Below are 7958 nucleotides of genomic sequence, written 5' to 3'. Positions count from 1 at the left end.
ACGCGGCCGTAATGAACACACCCAAACCCCGTCCCCCCCCCCCCCTCCCCAGACAGACTCACTCTGACCGGTTACCATAGGAACCCGAGAAGGGAGGCTGCGGATCTGCAGCGCCGGGCGTCGTTAAGGGATGCTCTTGAACACAATGGAGGCATCCATGAGGGCGGCAGAGTTACATCTCCAGGAGAAGAACCCTTCATCAAAGAGTTGAGCTGTGTCTCAGCTCCCAAACGTCTCTGGCGTCCCTTTGGAAGCACGGCTAGAACTATTTTTTTATTATCTGGTGAAGTAATAAGGAGGGTCAACAAGGATGAAGCATTCACCTCAAATGTCCTGACACTTGCTTTTCCCCCCCTCTCTCCTCATTATACACAGTGTAATTATCCTGCACCATTCTTGAATGTATTTAGGATGCATGACTTTCATGATGGAGGTCAAAAACACCATCAGGCCCCCAAAAAGGGAGGCATGAGTGATTCTCAAGGATGCTTTTCACCAAGGCTGAGTTCTCTTGGGGATCAAACCTATAATTGGACTGGAGATGCATTCCTGAACCTGCGCACCTCTGGGGTCTATCGCTGTCTGACGGTTCCCATTAGGAAGTTGGCCAGCCAAAGGAAATACATGCAAAGTGGGCATAAATTAGATTTTTAGATTTGTGTGGAGGGTGCTAGAGGAGGATATCAGATCATTTTAGAGCATCCAACACATTTTGAAATCAAAGACAACCAGAGTAAATAGAATAACTGGTTTTCAAATTATGTTTTTACTTATTAGTGGAAAACAACCATATAAACCAACTTGTTGAAGAAGTGTTAGAGTCTTACATTGCTGCTGAATTTGTAGCCTAATAGTCATTCGTTGTTCTTTGACTAGGCCACTCCAAACCTTTAGTTCGTTTTTGATAGATATTCAAAGGTGGTGCATTACCAATCTTGGAGCCATTCTCCATCAGGGTTGTTTGTTAGAGAGCAGAAATCCTGTAAGACATCCAGATTGTGAAGCAGTAAAACTGACCCAAACCATCACACTACCACCGCCATGCTGAACACTTGGTATGATTATCTCTTATTTTGTAATGCTATTGGTTTTACATCCACCAAGAAGTTCAGTTTTTGTCTAATCCTTCCACAGGTTATGTCCTGAAAGACTCGTGGACCATCAAGATCCTTTTGCTAACTATAATATGGTTTGTTGTCTTTAGTTTGGTTTTTCTGTGGTTCTTTGAGTTCCTTTAACCCATTTCCTGCTGGCAGATAGGTTCTGCAATTTTTTCAAATGATTCTATGGTTCCGGGACTAACCAGGTCAGGACAAGACTTTAAATCAAATGGATCTTTTGTGTATCAATTAATCAGTGACTTAATAAGGAAGTGGTTGGTTTGGGTAACTTTCACCACCTTTATATTATAAAAGCAGAACAGAAAGTGGAAAAGAAAATGCAGTCAAACCACAGCAGTGACAAACAGCCTCAAGGACACAATGGTCTAGTGTGTCTTAGCCATTCATGACCCGATTGGCACCTTTACCATCTGACTAGTGTTGTGTTCAGGCACATACATCTTAGAGGTCAGAGGTGAGACAGGGAAGCGGTAACCCTCTGCATCCTTCCTTCCCCACAGTGACGAATGAGACTGCCGGTGATGGATAACCGTCTGCCGGCAGTGTGTGCATGCACATTGCAGTCGCAAATTAAGTCTTAATGATTCTCTTTACAGATCATCACCCTGTTGGGGAGGAGGAAAGTAGAAAAAGATATGAATTGTAACCTCCCACATGCAGCTCTGCTCTGCGTAAATGTTTCCTTGGGTATTAGAGAGTTTTGATGGAAGACCACAGCTGGTGAAATTGAGGGCAGCAGACCAAGAAAATGGTTTTTGTGTGGTAGAAAGGGTGAATGGTATTTTAATTTGTCACGATACATGACCCAGGAATCGCACAATGTTATTGAAACCTTTTAACCAAACCTCTACCGATAGTTCTTGAGTTTTCATTTGAAGCTGAGCATTCAAGCTGTAGTCACTAAACAAAAACTACACTGAAAGATACAAAAATTGCAAACGTGGGGATGTTATCTTCTTTTATCACAGTTATGTTTTGTGTTTTATTTGTGAATACTTTAATAAACATGCAATGTGTAACTATGTGTTATTATTTCATGCATAAATTTATCATCAAGTGTTTTTGCATATAAATATTTAAGTCAATCAGCTAATATGTAGCTTCTTCCTATAGGATATTTGTTCACATATTTAAATGTGTTTTAGAAATTCTCAGCTTCTTGCATCTATTTTTTGGTATTTTTAGTCTTAAACTTGCATTAATTTTCCGTTTCAGACTCCAGTTCTGGTTTTAATCTGCTCTCAGAAGTGTAAAATCCCCGATTTTTGTGTTGTTTAAATATTAAACTTTTTCTTCCTTTAGTGCGACATTTATCCTGGACTTTTTAACTCATAAGATTAGATCTTAAACTTTGTGGCAACTTGCTTGAGTCACCCGGGTGTCTTTGCTAATTACTGCCTCTTGTAATCGGTCCACCCACCTTTGCGTGCGATGCCTTCATGGTTTTGAATGTTTGTCACAAACAAAAAGGTTCTGTGTTGCACTGAAAGCAAAATTATTGCCCGTGATCTCCTCTGCATTCCTTCCTGGCATCTGAACTCCTCCATCTGCTCAGCCTCGCTCAGCCATTCCAGGAAGCTTCAGTATAATTACGAGTCTCTCCTCTGACCATTTCGAGACTCTTACAGTTAGTGGGGTGTGAAGAAGATGTGTGATTGCTTGTTAAACCTTGACACCGCCGACTGCAGTGCTCAACACACAGCAGCAACATGAGAGATACTCAATTTAGAGCAATAATTTTACACTCACTTCAGGACAGGACACCAGAAACTCACACTGCCAAGTTGTTGGTTGGTATTTAAAAAAAAAAGATGAAAAGTAACTCCCTTCAGGAACCAATGACTGTGAAGCACTTTAAAGCACATTAAAACCAAACTTGAGAAAAGCTTGAACTAGCCTTTCTCTCTTCCTGCATTTGATTATTACGAGGCTGAGACGATTAATTGTGATGAATCGGTTATTGAGGTAATCACCAATTAATATAGTAATCGGTTAACTGGAGTATACAGACTCACAAAAAAGTGAATTTGTGGAAAAAACAACATATTTAGAACTGATATAAAGTGCAAAAATATATAAATTTAGCAATTAAGATAAATAAATACGATCTACCCAAAACGTCTTAAGTGGCACAGATTTAGTTTCACCATGTTCAAATTCTGTGATTTTTCTTTTTAATCTGTGATTAAACACCTTTTTCAATCTTATTATCTATCAATTAATCCAAAAATAGTATACATTTCTATAAGTATCAATATTCAGTTTCCCCTTGGGGATCAATGCAGTACATTATAGTCTAATATTTCAGTTACAATGGTAACACAGTGAAGAAGTTACTAAATCACCAAAATTTGAAGGCAGCTTGACCTCAAAATGACTCCAACTGAGGAGCAAACTTGTTTCCCTTCAGTTTGTCTTGATACGTTTCAGAATATTTTGTGCTGCTCTGTGGGAAAGCTTCTCATCTCCCAGCTCTATTTGCTGATAAAAAATAGCAAATGTCCCAGAGAGGCGCATTTTTCCAGGTGGGACTGCAGGGCATGGTATGATTTGTGGGTGGTTAGATTGTTGAAGGCACTCTGCCTTATTTTAAAGCGTACATGGATGTGTCCAGGAGGTCCAAAACAGTCCCCAAATAGACCAGATAATTCAGATTTATGTGAAAGCACCTGTGTGATTTAATGGCCGTGACATTTTTAAAATTGAAGCCACCACAGGACTGGCACCAGTGGCTCCATCTTGTATTATGTCTATCACTCATGCTGCGCTGAGCGCGATAGGCCCTGGGGGCGATGATAAAAAAATGTGACATTACGAAGGGTCACAGCTTGTAATTGTGATGGTGAATCAAATTATAATGCATTAAAAGACGAATTAAGCCCAAAAGGACAGAAAGAAGAGAGGTGTTTCCATTAGTAACAGCGGAAACAAGCTTCCAGGAAAACTCCTTTTATAATTAAAAGATTTACATAACTATCCAACGAGGAGATTACATAAATGGATCCCTGTATAATTCATTAGTGTGAATTCCTCAGCTTCTTCCGTCCGCACAGTCTTATCTAACATTTTCAGGTTAGAAGAGGTCAGTTTGTAAAGGAAGTCGGGAGAGATGTAGGAGAGAAACAGATAAGCTAACAGAAAGGATGTGACTATAGCGCATCGACGGCCCACTGAGCCAAGGAAGGAGAAGCATGTTTGGATATGAGCATGAATGAAGCTTTGTAAATTCAAAATCTACCTCAGAAAGACATTCAAAGAGGTCCATCCATCTATATGTATACTTTATCTCTGCAGGATTACAGGGGGGCTAGTCATATAACGGTAAAACTACTATAAACGTCTAAATGTATAGATATTCATTTCCTATTTGTTTCAAACTCTAATGGATTGAACCCTTTTGTAGTAGAGTGCATCTTTGTTCTTGGTTTATTTGTGACTTCCTGGATGAGTTTTGGTTGCACTCTTGAAGTAATTTTGGTTGACTGGATACTTCTAGGAAGGTTCACATCTGTTCCTGTTTGTTTTCTCCTCCATTTTTGGATTATTTCTCCCAATGTGCTTTGGAGTCCTAAAGCCTTAAACGAGACCGACGGATGCCAGTGACTTTCTTTCTCCTCTGTTCTTGGATTTCTGAGATCTTTTAGCATACATCAAGAATTCAGACAATTCCTATTTATTAAATTATTTCAAATTTGACAGACGATGATGTGTGAAATTGACTAGAAAGTTTCGTAATTAATCACATCTCTTTTGAAGCATGTTAAAATTTGTTTGATTTGAAGAATTTCTTTTAGCAGAAATGCTGTTAGACTCTTTGTCACAACTTTAATCCCAAAGTGCCAAACACATCTTCCACCTATATTTACCAATATGCAAGAGTTTAAAAAGCGCCTTCATATCCTTTTTACATCAGCTGAAAAGTGCTGGAAGTAAGTTTTTATTTTTAAAGCAAAACAATACTTTTAACTCCTAGTTGCGATGCAACAAGATATCAGTGTTATGGTATGCATGCAGACTTAGCAGAAATATATGTCTTCCCACACAGTGTTAAGATGTAAAACATGTTTTTTGTGTGTATTCATGTGTAAAAATGTAGTTACTTTTGCCCATCTCTGCAGAAAATCAAAACACCTTGCCATTCATTCAAAAACTACTTAGACAAAATGTCTCCTCATCTCAAAACCATTAGAAACCCCAAACCCCCAAGCGGCAGACCGCATTCATGCTACCTAACCTTAAACAGAGAGAGAGCACACTGATTTGATTAGGCCTACTCCAGTTTTGAAAGTCTCCTGGAAATGTCAGCAAAATCATCAAAGCGTCCGTATGCTTTATAAAGCCAACATCAAAGGCATTCCCCGCATACTGCGTCCTCCATATTATTGGCTCACGGCTAAAACGTCTACATCTGCACAACATTATTAGTTTTATAGGGCTGTTGTAAGTGGAGACAGACTTAAAACAGCAGAGACAAGTGACATTTCCCCCTCGCAGCTCCACCCGCAGCCCACCAACTCTGTGCTGCATTTGCAAATATACATCGGATGTTCTCTGTATTATATCACACCCTTCCTGTTTGTTTACTCTCCCTGCCCCTCATTTTAAATCACATGTTTGGTTTTCTTCCCTTCGTTTACTTAAAAAAAGGCCCACATTTTTCCTATTCTTACTTGCGTAACGTTTGGAAATTCTTCCAAATTTACATTTTGGCACTACTTTGTGTTTATTTGTGGTATAAAGTCCCCCAAAACACATTAAAGTTTGAAGGTGCAATGTGACGAATGGTGAAGAAGTTAAAAATTCTCTTACCTTTCCGTATTTCACCACTATTTCCCACAATAATAAGGAATAAAACACTTATTCAAGTAACTGTAAATTGCATTTTGGGGGTGATTTATTTTTCCAGATGTTGCAGAAATACAAAAGACTCAAACCCCCCATGCAGCTGCAAACCACTGGACTCAGAAAAGCGGTGAACGTTGAGGCTTATCAGTGCGTTCCTAAATGCCACATTATGCCATCAATCGTCCTGGACCAAAAAATGGGTCGCCCAACAAAATAATGACCTGAAGCACTCTAGCAGAACAGCCGCAGAATGGAGGTGGAAAAAGGACGATTCACATCCGTCACTGACCGGGTGAGAGTGCAGACCTGAATGCGGCATTGAAATGCCGCGCCTGCAGCAGAAAACGGCCACTTCCTGCCTGATGCTTCTCCAGCCTTGCTCTACTGGCCGAGTTCTGCAAACAAAGCAAAGCCAAAAAATGTTCCCTGAAGCAGAGCATAGAGCGGTTTAAAGTTGCTATAAGACGCTACATAATGATGCAAACATTGAAATATTAGCTTATAAGATGAAAATAGTGGTATTATGACACTCTTGCACTGCTTTCCAGCTACACTACCGTTCTAATCAGTGTACCAGAGTGAGTGCACTGTTATAATTTACAAATCAAACTGCCTATCATATTGATCTCATCTGGCACATCCTCATTAAAACAATGTGATGCTATGCAGAGCTGTGTCCTCATGTCTAACCTTGGTTTCATGTCTTGACTACACCTCCACCCACCCGCTTCGTTCACAGCAGGCTGCGCCGTCCTCAGGGCGCCTCAGCAGATCAAAGAAACGTTGGCCTGAACCCCTGCCTGGAGAAAACCTCTAAATCCCACCAACAACATCCCTGTGCCTCAAAGTAAACCCACAACACATCCTTTTTTCAACAACTAGGAAGCCCCACTAGGGCTTTCCTGCTATGTGTAGCAAGTCACAACCATAGCTGCTTATTCTCTTCTTCAAAATTAATTTGGGGAGTTTCCATATTCATAGAGAGACTCTCACCCTCACAGATGTCGACTAAATAACACCTCCCTTTACACCCATTCTCCTCCTCAGCCACCCTTATTTGGACATCCTCACAATTTGACTGTCCTCACTTGACCCTGACGATGCCTGCTGCTGATTGGAGGAGGCAGAAAAGCAGAGAAGCTCCATATTCTCCAGAGTGTCACCATAGTAATAGAGGAAAGGAGCGGCTGTCAGATTAAAGAAAGCTTTACATTGAGTAGTTTGAACATTATGACAGCCCTTTACCCATCTATGGGCTCTAGGCCTTCACCAGGCCTTTAAAGGTCTGTTTAGATACCTGACTCCAAACTTAAGGGTTGTTGAAGTTGATAGGATCTCTCTGGTCACCCAACAGATCCTTATATGACTTTAGTGGCTAACTCAAATACCATATTTCTTGTGATCGTTGAAGTTTATTTGATTATTTTAACCGAGGTCGCTTCCGTCAAGTATTAACACTTTTACTGAACTGGAAGGTGAAATTAATAAAAAATGGTTTTGCATCTAACTTCCCCCATAGACTCATCTTCAGATGATCCGACTGGTCAAGCTCGGATGTTTGTGTACCAAATGTTGGAGCTTTTGAAGTCAAACATGTCTTAGCATCGGTTCCCAGACCTGTAGGTGGGACACTTTGCGTGTTTTGATATGACCATGATCGTCTTTTGCTGCAGGAGAAGTACGCTTATTTTTTTATACGTTTGATTGTGTGATTGAGGATAATGGATTGCTTGACCGTCAGTTGAGGAAGCAGCCTAACTGAGAGAGATCCCGACTGTCATTTGCAGCTGCTTGTGTTATTGAACTTATGTGGTTTGAAATGATAGACATTTAACAGCATTGACTGAACAACAACAACCCAAAACCCCTTTGAACTCTGTGGAGGTTGAGCTGTATGGTTGCCCATATCAAGGCCATTTCTTGCTTGAAAGATTCCCACCTTTAATTTGCACATAATTACACATCTACAGAAGAAAAATGGATCATGTGACA

The sequence above is a fragment of the Poecilia latipinna genome, unplaced genomic scaffold (genome assembly GCF_001443285.1).
Source record: "Poecilia latipinna isolate Pla-1442-1.1 unplaced genomic scaffold, P_latipinna-1.0 Scaffold315, whole genome shotgun sequence".
NCBI lineage: Eukaryota > Metazoa > Chordata > Actinopteri > Cyprinodontiformes > Poeciliidae > Poecilia > Poecilia latipinna.
Note: the sequence above shows the minus strand (reverse complement) of the source record.